Below are 18,131 nucleotides of genomic sequence, written 5' to 3'. Positions count from 1 at the left end.
TCCAGGAATCAAAGGAGATCAGTAGCTCTGTGCCCACTTCCTGGGTACCTGAGTTTTCTGCCCTGGGAGTTTTTGAAGCTGTATCTGTAAGGGATGATACCCATGTTGTTTTCTGTTCCCCACCTGCTCCTCCAGGAAATCTTGATATCTTGCTGACCTGTTCTTTCACTCCCCACTGTGATGTCTCTCCCAGTCACCCCTGGCCTGCCATCCGTCTCACCAGATCCCATGGAATCAGAGTCAAATTCCAGTTTTATCACATCCTCGCTGTGAAATCCTGAGCAAGTTATTTAACTTTTCTGGCCCTGGTGGAAAGTTTTCCTTTTTCCTGTAAGTAAGGTTTTCAGAGACCTGGGTAGGGATCTCCCACCACATTGCTCTCGGGTGCTATATACAGTAACTGGTCGACTGCTTCTAACTGCCCCCTCACCCATCCTATTGGCAAACCCCATGTAGACTCTTTCTTGTCATCACACCCTGCTGAGCAGTGCCCTTAGGCTGGAACTCCATCAAATGACTCAAGCCCAGGTACCTTCTGAGGTACTTGGTTCAGGAGAAATCCTGCACCTTTGTCCCACCTAAACCCTGGAGAACAGACCCCTCCCACCAAAGTCCTCTTTTCTCACTGGGCCTTGAGGGGAAGCCTAGCCACCTTTCACTTTGGAAATTTTCCAGGAAAATTAGACATCAGCTTCTATACCCCGTTGAGCTCCAGGGACACAGGTCAATAAGCAATTAGAAAATGGTTTGATAAGTGTCACCATACTAAAGTACCAGGTGCACTTATCTAGGTGAGAGGGAATCAGGGAAGTCTTCCCAGAGAAAGTGACACTTCAGCTCAGTCCTAAGGGACCAGCAAGAGATATTAGGTCCCAGAGGAGGAGGCAGAGGGAAGAAGATGGCGAATTCCATAAGGAGGGAATCATGGCACATGCAAAGGTACCGAGATGAATGTGAGTACAGCTCATCCGACAACTACAGGAGTGGAAAGAGCTAGAGTGTGTTACGCAAAGAGCTGTCAACTGAAGAAAAACGTACACCCTAGAAGTTGCCAGTTATGTTTTATTCAGGGACCACACTGAAGATTATAGCCCAGGAGATAGCTTCTCAGATCGCTCTGAGGAACTGTTCCAGAGAGGTAAGGGAGGATCCACAATATAGAGAAGTTTTTGTTAAAATAAAAACAAACAAACACCAAAAGATGACTGCTAATAAAAAAACCCCACACATCTCAAGTTAATGAATTTAGTGTTTTTCTATGTATGGGAAGATGCAAGAGTCTGGGCTCATTGAAATCATTCCTTTGACATACATCTTAACTATCTAGGGCCAGTGTCCTGTTTTTCTCCATCCTGAATTCTCCTCAGGGTGCACTCCGGCTGGTTTGCAGTGGCAGATGGCTTGATGGCGGGCAACAGTCTTTGTTTGTGGAAATGGCAGGCAACACATGTTTTTTTGTTCAAAGGGTTGAGTGGAGAGAGAGGGCTGGGGAGGTAGACAGGGACCCAAACAAGAAGTGTCTCATCCGTTTTGAAATCCTCATCAAGATTTGAATGATTTCCAGAGAGCAACAGGAATTCACAGAAGGGCTATAAGTAGAGACTGAGAAGATCAGCTCTGCATTTTAGAAAGAACAGTCTAGCAACGGGAGAATAGAGGTGCTGGGGCTTGAGGCAGGAGGTTTGAAGGCTGTTCAAGTGATCCAGGAACAGAGGGGAGACTTGGATCCAGGTGTCGACAACGGGAGGAGCAGGGTGACAGAGATTGGAGGGAGGAAGCAGGGATGATTGCCAAGTTCTCGGTGTGTTCGAAGTCAAACACTGAAAAACACCCAAGATCCTCCTTGGACCTCAGCCCCTCCCAGAGCTTTTAGCCTACCTTTCTCCATTATCAGAAGTTCAAAGACGTCCACTCTTGTCTCCAGGTCATCACCTTACATTCCTTTGTTAAACAGCTGTGTCTGGGAGAAGGTGACGAGCAGACGTCCTTCGATTCTACTGCTGGACCTGGTGGGTCTCACAGAATCATGTGGTTGGAATAGAGGATTATGTGACTGATCCTAGGAGAAGGGACAAGGGTGCCAGGCGCATGAAATAATAGATATTTAGCTACAGGAAAGAAACCAAGATACTGCCCGTGAACATGTAACTCAAGACATTGGGTGGACAGGATGCTCCATCAGGATGACTTGGCAGCATCTCAGGGAAGCAAGTCTGGAATGTGATGGTGATTTAGAAAACGGAACCCTCGTTAGTTGAATTAATCCCAGTGTTGAGAAAGAGTGTATGGGCAGAAGAGGGCTACTCAGCATCAAGCGCAGAGAAAGAAACCCAGGGTAAGCAGCGTCCTTCCAAGCTCTGTCGTCTAAGTACCCTGCTTGGGGCTCTGGACATCACACTAATCCGGAGCACCTCATGCCTTCACGTTGATTTCCTGCTCACCATGCCCACCTTGTAGGTGTGAGGGCATTTGTGCCACCTGAAAGACAAGGTGACATATTTTAGTTCTCGCCTTTCCACAGAAGTAAATCCTGAGCCAAAGTTTCCAGTGCAAGGGATTATTGGGGAAGTGAAAGCAAACATGAGTGGGGCAAGAGGAAAAGTGAGACAAGGAAGGGAAGGTGGCTGACAAAGAACGTACTGTCAGACCAGCTACCACTGTGGGCCACTGAGCTTAATCCTGCTGGGAAAGCCAGTATGAAGCATACACGTCAGCTGTCCAAGCCAGGTGAGGGAGCTGGGCTATCTACATACCACCTCCTGTCAATCACTGGTTGAACGCTGCTCCCAGGGATGTGGCAATTCTCCTTCACTTCCTGCTTGCAAAGTAGGTAGCTGAAGGGGGCTCCAGAGGCCAGAGAAGGCCCTCAGATTGGAGGTGGAAGTTGGACTGGTATGCCCTGAAGGGGTCAGGGGTACTCACAATATACAAGGGTAGGTATAAATTCTAGAATCTTCTTCTTCTTCTCCAGGCATTTGGCTCTCTGCTCAGCCAGGCCTGGGCCTCCTGAGTTTCCAGCCAAGCACCACCATCCTCGACTTACCCTGAACTGCTGGAACAGCCTAGTGCTTAATGAAAGAACATCTCTCACCCCTCACCCCCTCACATGAAGACTAATTTATTAAGAGAAGTTCCTCCCTCAGAGGCTTCCTCAGTTCTGTAGCATTACTACTGCAGTAACTAAAGAGATTTGGGAAGACACAGAGCTTCCAGAATGAAGCAGCTCTTCTTTTGTGCCTTCTGAATAGAACCAAAGACACTGTGTATAGTCAGTATGTGCTGTTGGGGAGAAAGAATTTTCTTCTACCCATTTAGGTTCTTTTGGCTGGCCTAGTACCTAAATTAACAAAAGGCAGATTAACAAAAGAAAAACAAATTTAATTACATACGTATGGGATCCCAACAGACAGTGAGAGTCTCCCTGAAAGTCAGGCAGTTGAGGCTGAGATGCCATATTCTGAGCTAAGAAGAAGGCAGTAGGGGTCTGTGGCTTCAAAGGGAAGGAAGACAATTCACAGGAAGATGGGAAGAGCCAATGTCTGGTAAACAAATGTTTGCCATGCCGTGCAGAGAGAGTGGAACAGGGAGGATTTTGAACAGATAGGACCTGCTGGATTCCCCCAGGTTTCCACGTGTAGCCCACACTCTCTGTAGTTATCTCTGGTGATAATTCTCTTCCTGGACCAGACCCTCCATCTAAATTCTTTTAGGCAGTTAAGGGGGAGGTAAAACAACAGTAACGGCAACAGCTCTTCCTGAATCTTTTGGGCCTGAATTGACTTCAGCTCAAACTAGTCCATAAGCCAAAGTGGCAGATCTCAGGGATGCTCATTCTGAACCCCTTCAGTGCCAAATAGTAATTATATTTCTGTCCCTAATAATAGTCATACATGTTAAAGAAACCAGACAGCAGAGTTTAGTGTTTAACTCTTTCAAATGGACTTGAAACAAAAAAAGCAGATCATTTCACGAGTATTTTTAATAAAAACTAGACAAAGAATTATAGAATAACAATATCACATAGAGGTCTTAGAAAGGTGTTTCTGAGAGTCTCACCACACCAAGATTCCTGGCACCACAAGCAATTGCTCACTGAACACCAATATTGTTTCCTGAAAAGCCTTACTTGATTTAAAAAGTCGCCACTCCCACAGTCCTTCTCTGGTGACAATCACAGTGGCAGAGGGAAAGAAAGGGCCCGTAGCACCATTGCCAGTACATGACAGTCACATGGAGTTTGTTTTAATGGCACAAGTTGGATGTCATCTTTCTTGAGCTACAAATGAACCAAGTAGGGCTAAAATATAAGCTATGGCTGAAGATAGTGTTAAATGGAATACAGACATAAAGCATCTGGGCAGGTCATTAGTTTCCAGGAAATGGTTGGCTGGAATTCCTTTCCAAGTTCCAGGACACTGGAGCCATGGGGTAAAATGGTATATTTAGGAAAAGTAAAAGGAAGTACACACAAGCAACTTACAGGTTGTGGTCCAATTTATTTGTAAGTTCCTTGAACTCACTCTGCACTTTTACATAGGAATCTTTATAAATGGTGGCATGGGTATTGGACCAACTCATAATAGCCCTTTTAACCCATGATGTAGATAAATAGTAGCATTTGTTGTACCCCCACAGGCCTGCTCGTTAGTGTTGGTGATCTAGGGTGCCATCCTTCACTATGTCTTCCTCTTGAATTAAATGTTCCCCTGGGTGACCTCAGCCGTCTCTACTGGCTGAACCATCATCACTCACCAATCACTCCAAATTGTACCTCTACTTACTACCTCTTTGAACGCTCCAGGTCAACGTTATATATTCAACTGTCGGTTGGACATTTCCACCTGGAATACTTAAAATTCAACCAGCTACAAACTAAACTCACCATATCCCACTCTTCCCTCATTTTCTTATATTAGCCCATTTTCTTGTTCACCCGTTTGCTAGGGTTAGAATCTTGGGGTCTTGTCACAGCCCAGCAATTTTATGGTGCTATCTATTTGAAGATGCTGTTATTTCTCTGTCTAGACTCATCCCCTCTCCCACCCCCCAGGCCAGAAAGGCTCCTCTTCCTTCTTCAAGACCCAGCTCAATTGCTGTCTCTCCTGTGAAGATTCTCAGACACCCTTGGCGGCCACAATCCCAGAACAAGCAGAGTCAGTGCCCCCAAATCTCTCATTTAAGGGGAGGGGGAGGGGTAAGCTGGGACGAAGTGAGAGAGTGGCATGGACATATATACACTACCAAATGCAAAATAGATAGCTGGTGGGAAGCAGCAGCATAGCACAGGGAGATCAGCTTGGTGCTTTGTGACCACCTAGAGGGGTGGGATAGGGAGGGTGGGAGGGAGACACAAGAGGGAGGAGATATGGGGATATATGTATGTGTATAGCTGATTCACTTTGTTATAGAGCAGAAACTAACACACCATTGTAAAGCAATTGTACTCCAATAAAGATGTTTAAAAAATTGTTTTAATGATTTCAGTGACAAAAAAAAAAATAAACTAGCAAAAATCTGATTGAAAAAATAAATAAATAAATAAAACTGCTCCCATACCATGTGAGCTGTTCTCTGAGGTTACCTTTCCCTTGTGGTAGTCAGTTTGCAATTTATCTGTCTTTCCAAATAAACTGTCAGCTCTTCCAGGCTAAGATTGATCTTGTTCTTGTCTTCTTACCTCCTAGAGCCTAGCCCAGTACCCAGACAGGGGAAATGGCCAGGACTGTGACAGAGGCTTTGAACATGGAATTAGACAACCCAGGATGCAAATCTTAATTTTTCTGAATACTCCTTTTTCTACCTAGTAGGGTCCAGGGACATATCTACATTTTAATCATTTAAAATTATTCAAACTGCATCCTCTAAACTCAATGTAAAATCTGCCTTCTGAGAAAATAACTGTACTTTCTGGTTCCATTGCTGGTTAACCACTTAAAATGATTTCTTCAGTCAATCTCTGAGGAGGCAAAGAGAAGAAAATATAGTTCTATGGGTAGAGCCATGGAAATAATGTTACAAGGAGATTTTCTGTAATCCTACGGGTTGAGTCATATTTCTTAGCACCAGCTCTAATTCTATGCTCTTAATTGCTCTTGAGCGATTTTTTCCTCCTTCTCTTTAGTTTCTGCTGTGTGCTTTGTTTCAAATCAGATCCTCAGAAAGTGAAAGAGGATAATTAAGCATGATATTTAAGCCATTTGATTAATATTGCCTTTTATAGAGGGAGGAACGATGATTAGTGGGGTTTTTTTTATAGCAATACCAAATAAAAATTTTGTTAATGCTATTTCTAGAAAGCATCACCAGATCTGCAACTCATTTTCGCAGGATATAAGCAATAGCTTTCGCTGATCTTACACTCTTTTGAAAAATGCTTCCGTAAGAGTTTTTTTTTTTTTTTTTGAATTACAAATTGAAGCCATTGGTTTTGAGTGCCAGAATAAAAAACGCCACCTTTTCTCATATTAATTTTACCCTGACTTCTATTTTATAAAGTTCATGCTATAATAAAGACAAATTACAGTCAAAAATTCAGCTTGCAGGCAAGGGAACCAAGGAAGGTTGTGGTTTGAAATATGATGATCATACTTCTCTGAGGAAAAAAGTACTATTTGCAGTGGAGTAAACATGTAAGATTGGAATGTAAAGGTCAGATCCTGGCCAACCAGTCAGACTATTTAAAAAAGTCACATTAGGAATATCATAAAAGCCTGAAATTAAGGGCAGAGTAATAATATCTAATCTAAATTGTGTGATGTAAAAGACCATACCATTTATACTACACCAAAAGTTTAATTGCTAAGTGAAAGATCTTAGCAGCAAGTGACTTCTGGGTTTGACGGTTCGTCCTGAGCTTACCTCTGCCTCAGCCTTTTCTATACGATATAACTGTCTCCACCAGTTTCTCCTATTAGACTGAACTTCCTTCAGTGCGGGCACTCTGCTCTTTTCATATTTTAAACCAAACCTAGCATGGTGCCTGGCACAGAGCAGGCTCTTACTAAATACTTAATGAATGTATATATGAAAATATCGATGGAATGTTTCTAAAGACAAAAAAATTCCAAAACACTTATAGAACTAAGCAGAGCTGTTAATTTGAGCGTCACTCCTTGACAATGGAAATATCTCTCATAAACACAACTGGCTGTGTCCTGCAGAAACATAAGGTATAAATGACAAAGCCAGCTGTTTTATTTCCTCTCCAACAAGCTCCTTTACATATAACCAAAAACTACCACCCAGGTCACATGGGCTCAGATGGCTAATCAGACCAGTGACCCATCTCTGACAGTGACAATAGTAAGGGACCTGTTAAAAGTAAAGATTGACTTTTTTCTTCAGTACATTACTTTTTTTTTTTTCTGAGTATAAATGGTATTCGTAAAATAATACAAAAGAACATAAATAAGAAAATAAAAATCACCATAATCCTGCTATTAACATTTTGGTGCGTTTCCTTTACATTTTTTACATAGTTGAAATGAAATTTTATCAGTTTTGTGCCCTGATTACATCATTCTGAGAGCATTTTCCATGTTACTAAATTTTTCTCAAAAACATCCCTTTTAACGGCTGTATATTTTGTCTCATGGCATATTTTTCACTGTAATAAATAATGCTTGATGGAATCATCTTTCATTATAAATATCTTAAGCCTTTTTATATAGAAATATGATATAATAAACTTAAATGTATCCATCACCCAGCTTCAATCTATTTCTCCTCCCCTGGTCCAGATTATTTTGGAGCAAATTCCAGACATTATATCATTATGTCATTTAATTTGATACATTAAATAATATATAATTGTATATATATATACTCTATATATTTACATATATTATTATAAATTATAATAATATGTATTGTTAGAGTATATTATATATATATACTCATTTTTTATTATCAAATATTCAAGCTGTTATACAAGCATACCTCATTTTATTGCATTTCATTTATTGCACTTTGCAGATACTGTGTTTTTTTTTTTTTTTTTTTTTTTTTTGGCAGTATGCAGGCCTCTCACTGTTGTGGCCTCTTCCGTTGCGGAGCACAGGCTCCGGACTTGCAGGCTCAGCGGCCATGGCTCACGGGTCCAGCCGCTCCGCGGCATGTGGGATCCTCCCGGACCGGGGAACGAGCCCGTGTTCCCTGCATCGGCAGGCGGACTCTCAACCACTGCACCACCAGGGAAGCCCAGATACTGTGTTTTTTACAAACTGAAGGTTTGTAGCAATACTGTGTCAAGCAAGTCTATCGGCGCGGTTTTTCCAATAACATTTGCTCACTTTCTGTCTCTGTGTTACATTTTGGTAACTCTCACAACATTGCAAACTTTTTCATTGTTATTACACTTGTTATGGTGATCTGTGATCAGTGATCTTTGATGTTACTATTGTCATTGTTTTGGGGTGCTTCAAACCATGCCCACATAAGATGGCAAACTTTATTGATAAATATGCATGTTCTGACTGCTCCACCAATCAGCCATTCCCCATCTCTCTGCCTCTCCTCAGGCCTCCCTATTCCCTGAGATACAACAATATTGAAATTAGGCCAATTAATAACCCTAAAGTGGCCTCTAAGTGTTCAAGTGCAGAGAAGAGTCACACGTCTTTCTTTAAATTAAAAGCTAGAAATAATTAAGCTTAGTGAGGGAGGCATGTTGAAAGCCAAGATAGGCTGAAAGCTAGGCCTCCTGCACCAAACTGTTAGCTAAGTGGTAACTGCAAAGGAAAAGTTCTTGAAGGAAATTAAAAGTGCTACTCCAGTGAACACACAGATGATAAGAGAAACAGCCTATTGCTGATATGGAGAACGTTTCAGTGGTCTGGATAGAAAATCAAACCAGCTCCCACATTCTCTTAAGCCAAAGCCTAATCCAGAGCAAGGCCTAACTCTTTTCCATTCTCTGAAGGCTGAGAGATGTGAGGAAGCTGTAGAAGAAAAGTTTGATAGCAGAGGTTGGTTCATGAGGTTTAAGGAAAGAAGTCATCTCCATAATATAAAAGTACAAGGTGAAGCAGCAAGTGCTGATGTAGAAGCAGCAGCAAGTTATCCAGAAGATCTAGCTGAGAAAATTACTGAAGGCGGCTCCACTAAATAGCAGATTTTCAATGTAGATGAAACAGCCTAATATTGGAAGAAGATGCCATCTAGGGCTTTCATAGCTAGAGAGGAGAAGTCAATGCCTGGCTTTAAAGCTTCAAAGAACAGGCTGACTCTCTGTTAGGCGCTAATGCAGCTGGTGACTTGAAGGCGAAGCCAGTGCTCATTTACCATTCCAAAAATCCTAGAGCCCTTAAGAATTATGCTAAATCTACTCTGCCTGTGCTCTAGAAATGGGAGAACAAGGCCTGGATGACAGCACATTTGTTTACAACATGGTTTACTGAATGTTTTAAGCCTACTGTTGAGACCTACTGCTTAGAAAAAAAGATTACTGCTTATTGACAATGCACACTGGCCACTCAAGAGCTCTGACGAAGATGTACAAAGAGATAAGTGTTGTTTTCATGCTGCTAACACAACATCCGTTCTGCAGCCCATGGATCAAGGAGTAATTTCGACTTTCAAGTCTTATTACTTAAGAAACACATTTTGTAAAACTACAGTTGGCATAGATAGTGATTCCTCTGATGGATCTGGGCAAAGTCAGTTGAAAACCTTCTGGAAAGGATACACCATCCTAGATGCCATTGAGAACATTCATGATGCATGGGAAGAAGCCAAAATATCAACATTAACAGGAGTTTGGAAGAAGTTGTTTCCAACCTTCACGGATGACTTTGAGGGATTCAGGACTTCGGTGGCAGATGTAACCACAGATGTGTTGGAAATAGCAAGACAACTAGAAGTGGAGCCTGAAGATGTGACTGAACTGCTGCAATCTCATGATACAACTTTAACGGATGAGGAGTTGCTTCCTATGGGTGAGCAAAGAAAGTGTTTTGAGATGGAATCTACTTCCGGTGAGGATGCTGGAAAGATTGTTGAAATGACAAAAAAGGATTTAGAATATTAAATCAGCTTAACTGGTAAAGCAGCATCAGGGTTTGAAAAGGTTGACTCTAATTTTGAAAGAACTTCTATGTGGGCTAAATGCTATCAAACAGTACCGCATGCTAAAAAGAAATTGTTCTTGAAAGGAAGAGTCAATCAATGGGGCAAAATTCACTGTCGTCTTATTTTAAGAAATTACCACAGTCACCCCACCCTTCTGCAACCACCACCTGATCAGTCAGCAGCCTTCATCATCGAGGCAAGACCCTCCACCAGAAAAAAGATTAATGACTTGCTGAAGGTGCAGATGATGGTTAGCATATTTTAACAATAAAGTATTTTAAAATGAAGGAATGTACTCTTTTTTAGACATTATGCTATTGCACACTTAATAGATCACAGTATAGTGTAAACATAACTTTTACGTGCACTGGGAAAACAAAAAAATTCATGTGACTCACTTTATTATATTAGTTTTATTGCAGTGGTCTGGAGCTGAATCTGCAATGTTTCTGAGGTATGTCTGTACATAAATCTTTGATCACATTTCTGATTCTCTCCTTGGGGTAGAATGCAAAAAATGGAATTTCAGGTAAAGATGAAAACTCTTTAAGGCTTATGATAATCTTGCCAGATTGCTTTGCAGGAAAGATATATCCATTTATACTCCCATGAGCAACATGAGAACACCACTTCCCTGCACCCTAACCAACACCCAGTCATTGAATTGATTTTTTTTTTTTTTTTTTTTTTGCGGTACACGGGCCTCTCACTGTTGTGGCCTCTCCCGCTGTGGAGCACAGGCTCTGGACGTGCAGGCTCAGCGGCCTTGGCTCATGGACCCAGCCGCTCCGTGGCATGTGGGATCTTCCTGGACCGGGGCACGAACTCGTGTCCCCTGCATCGGCAGGCGGACTCTCAACCACTGCGCCACCAGGGAAGCCCTGAACTGATTTTTTGAAATGCATTCTGAAAGAATCCTCTTCATCCAGAAGCTGATGGTGAGCTCTTTGGAGTCAGTCAAGGTTGAGATTCAATCCTCAGCCTGTGTAGCCATGTGACATGTGAGTCAGTCTCTGAACATCTGTTTCCTCATTCAGTCGGTAACAATAACTACCACAGAGTTTTGTGGTGATCAGATGTAATGTTTATAAAGTGCTTAGCACAGTCCTGGCAAACAGAATTCAATAAATGGTACACGTATTTTAGACTAAATGTCCCATGAGGTCATGTCTATGGTGGCTTGTTATTATTTGGGTTTTTTTTGCTTTTTGTTTGTTTTTTTTTTTTTTTTTTTGCCTTTGCTCAGTGTCCGATGCATCGCTGGCACTCAATATCGAATGAATGAGGTCTCCAGAGTAGGAAGGGTGGGGAGTGCAGCCCTGATGGGTCTCTTATCAGGCTCTCTGATGGCAGGAGACAGATGACCTCGATCTTGCGGAGCCGTCATGCTCTCCACCTCACTCTGGCCCCGATCAAGCCTGCAGTTGTTCACCCACTGATTCTGGAGGCTGTTCATCAGCAGATTCAGAGCAACAAGTTCCTCACTGTACGAATGAGAGAATTTCTGTGGAGAAAGGAAGATTGCCAGAAGTTGTACCAAGAACGTGGAGGGCATTTCTTCTCTCAGCAGCTGGTGGAGTTCATGGCCAGTGGGCCAGTCTGAGCCTAAATCCTCCCCCACAAGGCTGCCATCCAGATCTGGAGGACCCAGAGGGATGGGACCCACCAGAGTGTTTTGAGCATGCCACGTGGCCCCAGATTCAATTCGTGGGAGTTTTGGCCTCACCAACACCTGTAACACAACCCATGGCTCAGACTGTGGTTTCAGCCACTAGAGAGATTGCAGCCTTTTCCCTTGACTTCAGTGAACAGTGCTGGTATGAGGAAGAGGAGCCTTAGCTGTGCTACAGTCCAGAAGAGGCCTGTCTGTCTGTGAAGACTGCTGGCATTACCCGGCCTCTTCTCGCAGACCTCTGGTCCAGAGCGTTCTCCTAGGACCAGGGAGGCCTAGGGCTCATTGCACCCTCTCTGCTGGCCACCGCCACCTGCGTAAGGGCCTAGCTCCTTGCTGCCGTCTCTTCTAGAACCTAACTCTCTATCTACCTCTTCTCTGGAATGTCCATGGGTGGTTCAGAGGAACAATGGCTTCTCTTTTTTCTGAGAACTATTCAACCGTTTTCAAGGAGGAGCTTTCCTAATTGACTTGCCTGAAAAACACAGTGGCTCTGTATTAGCAATATTTGGTCTATTTTCCTTAATGAAAGTCAGTGTTCTACTGAAATCTCAAGGCTGGGCGCACTACTCTAGGTGCTATCTCTCTATCCTTAACTGGAGCAATTAAACCTGTCCTGAAGTCAAAAAAAAAAAAAAAATATCGCATGAATGAAAAGCTTCTATTTCAATAGTTAAAAATGATATGTCCCTTAAGTTAATTTAATTACTAATAAAGTCCTGGGCTTATTAGCTATTTGCATTTCCAGTCTGTCATTTTAAAATTCTTGTCCTCTGGCCATTCAACAAGGGAATTTGTAGGTTTTTACCAAGTGTTTAAAATATGACCCACACTTTACATCCAAAAAGTTCACATCTAAGAATTTATCTTAAAGAAACAAAGCAGCTATATTCACAAATACATATACTATATTAATTATATATATATATTTTTTTCATTGTGTTGTTTAGTACTTTTTAGTTTTCCTATAGTTTCTTTTAAATAATCAGAGAAAAAATAATAAATATGATTTGGAGAAAAAACCCCAAAATAGAAAAACTTCCTGTGGGAAATTACTGTTAAACAAGTTTTTAGTTGATGGACACATTAGACCTAACTGAATCAATACCGAGAATCCCAGTGGTCGCCCGTTCTCTGTCTCTCTGTCTATCATCTATTACAGATTTTATCTGGACCAACTGGAAACCATTTACTTTTCAATATTCATAAGAACTTGGTCAGTGAGTCACCCATATTTACTGCTCATTGTTTAATATGAATCCCTGTAACCACCTGAAATGTCTCTCTCCAAGGGAAAGCTCTCCTCTGGGTGTTCGCCCCATCTGGGCCAGTCACCAACTTGAGATCTAGCTCAAATTCTACTTTGGACTTTGCCCTTCTTTTCTGTATAGTCTCTGTTCAAAGATGCATTAGGATTTGAGACTGTTTTAAGCTGCAAGTCAGGACATGCCTGAGTTCATGGGAGGCAATGTGGTCATGTGGAAAGAACGAGATTTGGATTCAGATAGAATTAGATTTAAATCTCAGCCCTACATTTATTAGCTGTGTGATCTTAAGCTATTTAAAAAAGGGTAATAATGCCTACTATGTAGTGTTATGAGTATTAAATAATGACAATGTGTATATACACCTGGGCCTGGCATGGAAGAGCAACTCAATAAACAGTTCTCTGCCTCATTTTCTTCCTTTCCTCCTTCCCTTCGTAGCACCTGCTGCATCTGATGAGGAGAAGGGACCCCTGCAGAATATAAGGAGATGTGTATTAGGAGGTGGAAATGAAGATGGAAGGAAACTAGTGGGTGGAGTGGCAGAGGGGTTTGGGTAGTGAAGATCAGAACTGGAAGAAAGCCCGGATTGACTGTTTTGTAAAGGTAGGAAGCGTTTCAGGAGAGGAGGGAAAAACAGCACATGCTTTAAACAAGTTGGAGGAAAAGAAGGTGGGTGAGGTGGGGGCATAAGAAACATTATTACCCTCTCTTGACTGGGCTATGCCACCAATGGGCAAAGGAACATTAGGCCAGGTAAATGAGGTTGATAACATTTCAGGTAGGAAACAGGAAGATACCAGCAAGAACAGGATATTTTCCTAATCTCAGTCAGCAAACTTTAGCTTTGGCAACCAAAATCGGTTTCTTTGACTATCAAAGGAAATATCTAGTCAAGCCTGGGAATAAGATCAAGGTTTAAATTAAATCAACTGCAATTAACAACAGTTAAGAATTATAACCAACTATATAGCACAGGGAACTATATTCAATATCTTGAGATAAACCATAATGGAAAAAAATATTAAAAAAGAATGTAGAGACTTCCCTGGTGGCACAGTGGTTAAGAATCCGCCTGCCAATGCAGGGGACACGGGTTTGAGCCCTGGTCCAGGAAGATCCCTCATGCCTTGGAGCAACTAAGCCTGTGTGCCACAACTACTGAGCCTGCACTCTAGAGCCCGCGAGCCACAACTACTGAGCCCGCATGCCACAACTACTGAAACCTCCGTGCCTAGAGCCCGTGCTCCTCAACGAGAGAAGCCACCATAATGAGAAGCCCACACACCGCAATGAAGAGTAGCCCTCACTTGCTGCAACTAGAGAAAGCCCACGCACAGCAACAAAGACCCAACACAGCCAAAAATAAATAAATAAATAAATTTATATTAAAAAAAGTGTGTGTGTATATATATATATATATATACACACACACACACACACACATACACATACATAGCTGAATCACTTTGCTGTACAGCAGAAATTAACACAACACTGTAAATCAACTATACTTCAATAAAAAAAAATTTTAACCAAACTGAAACCACACAGGTATTTTTGTTAAGACCTTATATTAGCTCACAAGCAGTATATATAATTACAAAATTTACTTGAAAATTTTTAGAGCCAAGAATTACCAAGAAAACCTTGGGGAAAAAAAACAAAGATGGAAGACTTGTTCTTATTATAAAACTCATGGGCTTCCCTGGTGGCGCAGCGGTTGAGAGTCCGCCTGCCGATGCAGCGGACACGGGTTCGTGCCCCGGTCCGGGAAGATCCCACATGCCGCGGAGCGGCTGGGCCTGTGAGCCATGGCCGCTGAGCCTGCGCGTCTGGAACCTGTGCTCCGCAACGGGAGAGGCCACAACAGTGAGAGGCCTGCGTACTGCAAAAAAAAATAAAAAATAAAAAAAAATAAAAAAACTCATTATAAAACTATAGCAATTAATTCCAAATAGAGCAATGGAACAGAATAAAGATTTCAGAAATTGATCTGTATATATATGGTCTGTTAATTAATGACTAAGATAGCTCTGCGGAGCAGGGGTAAAGGACTGTCATTTCAACAAATGGTGCTGAGGCCAGTGAATCTCCATGTGGAATAGAATGAAACATGATTCCTATCTCAGACCACACATAAAAATCAACTCCCAGCTGGACTGTAGAGTTAAATGTGAAAGGCAAATCAGATAAGCTTCTGGGACATAACACAGAAGAATCTCTTTATGATCTTAGGATAGAGAATGGTTTTCTCAAACAGGACACAGAAACATTAATCATTGACAAATTGACCTTTGTTGAAATTAAAAACTTCTGTTCAACAACACATCATTTACAGAACAAAAAGGTAAGCCACTGGGGAAGATTTTGCAATACATATACTCAACAAAGGAATTGTATAAAATATATCTCCCAGAAATCGGTAAGAAAAAGGCAGACAACCCATTCAAAAATGGGCAAAATATCTGAATACTTATATCCCAAAAGATGACATCAAAATTTGCACAAAAAATACGAAATGTTCCTTAACATCATTAGTCATCAGAGAAATGAAAATAAAACCACAAGAATATACTATTACATATCCATCAGTATGACTAAAATTAAAAAGGCTGAAAATGCCAAATATTTTGCAAGGATATGGACTGGTGAGAGTGGAATCCGCTATAAGCAATGAAAAAGTACAGAGTCATGCTGTAACATGAATGATCTCAGACACCACACTGTGAGAAAGAAGTCATACACAATAAGGTACACATCGTATAATTCCACTTGAATGAAGTTATTATTTGGTAAATTTATAAAATTTGCCTGGAGAAGAATTTTCCGAGCTATTTTTAGTTACAGTTTTTTTAACTTCGGTAACATTCCACCAAAGTGTATAGAAAAAACTTTACATTCCCTGTCTGCAGTTTGCCAGTTTTTTTGATATATTAACATGGAGGTGGAGGCCAATGCACTTAGATAAGAGAAAAAATTAAAGGCATAAGAATTGAAACAAGAAGCAAAAATATCTTTATTGGTGAGTCACATAAAATTACACCTGGAAAATCCTAGCGCATCAAAGATAAAACAAATTTTAACGATAGAATTCAGCAAGTTAGCAGGATATAAAATTATCATGCAAAAATGAATAGCTTTCATATATAAAAATAACCAGTTATAAGATATAATGGAAGGGCTTCCCTGGTGGCACAGTGGTTAAGAATCCTCCTGCCAATGCAGGGGACACAGTTTCAAGCCCTGTTCGGGGAAGATTCCACATGCTGTGGAGCAACTAAGCCCGTGCACCACAACTACTGAACCCACATTCTAGAGTCCACAAGCCACAACTACTGAGCCTGCATGCCACAACTACTGAAATGCGCGTGCCTAGAGCCCATGCTCCGCAACAAGAGAAGCCACCGCAACGAAGAGTAGCCCCCGCTCACTGCAATTAGAGAAAGCCCACGCACAGCAATGAGGACTCAATGCAGCCAAAAATAAATAAAATAAATAAAATTTTAAAAAAAGATATAATGGAAGAGAAGAACTATAATCACAATAGCAGCGCAAAAGACAAAATACTTAAGATTAAATTTTAGAAGTGTTCAAAACCTCTATGAAGAACATTTAGAACATTTCTGAAATATATAAAATAGACTTGACATCCATACAAGATGTCAGTTCTTCCTAATTTATAAACTTAATGCAATTCCTCCAAAAAAGAACCAAAAAAATTTTTTGTTGCTGAAGCTACAAAATTGATACTTATATTCATTTGGAAAAACAAACATAAAAGAATAGCTAAGAAAACATTGAAAATGAAAAGCTATGAGGGGTGATTAGCCCTATCAGACATTATACCATACTACACAGCCTTCATATTTAAACTTTGTGCTATCAGTGCATGAAGAGACAGACCAATGGAATGGAATAGAAAGTCCAGAAATAGACCACACTACATACGAAAATCTAGCACATTGCTGGGGCAAAGAGGCCGCTTTAATAAATGATGCACAGACAACTGGATAGTCATTTGTAAAAGATAAAATTAAATCCATTTCTCACAACTTTACACAAGAGTAAACTCTAAATGGATCAGAGATGTAAATGTGAAAGAAATGAAACTATAAGAGCACAAAAGGAAAGCAAGAAAACAAATTTTGCAGTACATTATAGACAAGGGGCCAATATCCTTAATATAAAAGTTTTTAAAGAATTAATTTGGGGGGAAGGAACTAAAAATCCTAGAAAAATGGACAAAATACACGAACAAGCAATGCACCAAAAATGGCCCTTACATATACATTTACAAGTTCAACTTCATTCATAACAGAAATGAAAACTAAAACTACATGGAGATTATCATCCACTAGATTGGCAAAAAATCAAAAGCTTGACAATAAATTCTGATGGTGAGGATATGGAGAAATAGGCAGTCTTACACATTGTTGGCAGAAATACAAAACGATGCAAACTCTCTGGAGGGAATTTGGCAGTATTTAGCAAAACTACATATGCATTCACCCTTTTACTAAGCAATCCCACCTTCTAGGAATTTACTCTGAAGATAAACTTCCAAAAATATGAAAATACTAATAAGGTTAATATTGCAGCATTATTTATATATTGTAAATATTGGAACTACTTAAATACCCATATGTAGGAGAATGATAGAATAAACCATGGTATTTAAATTCAATGGAGGACTGTGTAGCTATGAAAAACAGAAAAGACCTTTATAAAATTGTAAGGAATAATTTCTAGGATATATTGTTCAGAGTGAGAATATATATAGCATACAAATTTTTATATAAGAAAAATGGGGAAATTAAAAATACACATATCCACTTTTAGCAAAAAGAAATGCAGAAAGGATAAACAAGAATGAAACTGTTTACCTACAATGGATAGAGCAGAAAGAGGAGAAAGGGATGGGGCAACAGGGAAGGGAGTAAGATTTGAGGACATATGAATATACACTGAAGAAAATAATAAGGGGTAAAGGAGCATTACCCCTTGCAACCTACTCTCAAAAGATTGAAAAAAAGTATATGTAAGTGTGCATGTTCATGCTTGTATATGAATATATATGTGTGGTACATACACACATAGAGTGACGAAATGGTAAAAATTGGTGA

General features: G+C 40.7%; 1 pseudogene across 1 annotated transcript; it reads left to right on the top strand.

Annotated features, from left to right (window-relative positions):
- The first annotated feature begins 10,968 nt into the window (after positions 1-10,968).
- Positions 10,969-11,944, top strand: LOC309965440 (annotated as a pseudogene). The gene has a single exon. The product of its transcript is annotated as an uncharacterized misc_RNA (transcript).
- Positions 11,945-18,131: the final 6,187 nt, after the last annotated feature.

The sequence above is a fragment of the Leucopleurus acutus genome (genome assembly GCF_964270905.1).
Source record: "Leucopleurus acutus genome assembly, chromosome: 8".
In the NCBI taxonomy this organism is placed as follows: domain Eukaryota; kingdom Metazoa; phylum Chordata; class Mammalia; order Artiodactyla; family Delphinidae; genus Leucopleurus; species Leucopleurus acutus.
The sequence above is the reverse complement of the archived record's forward strand: the minus strand, read 5'-3'. Positions and strand labels throughout refer to the sequence as shown.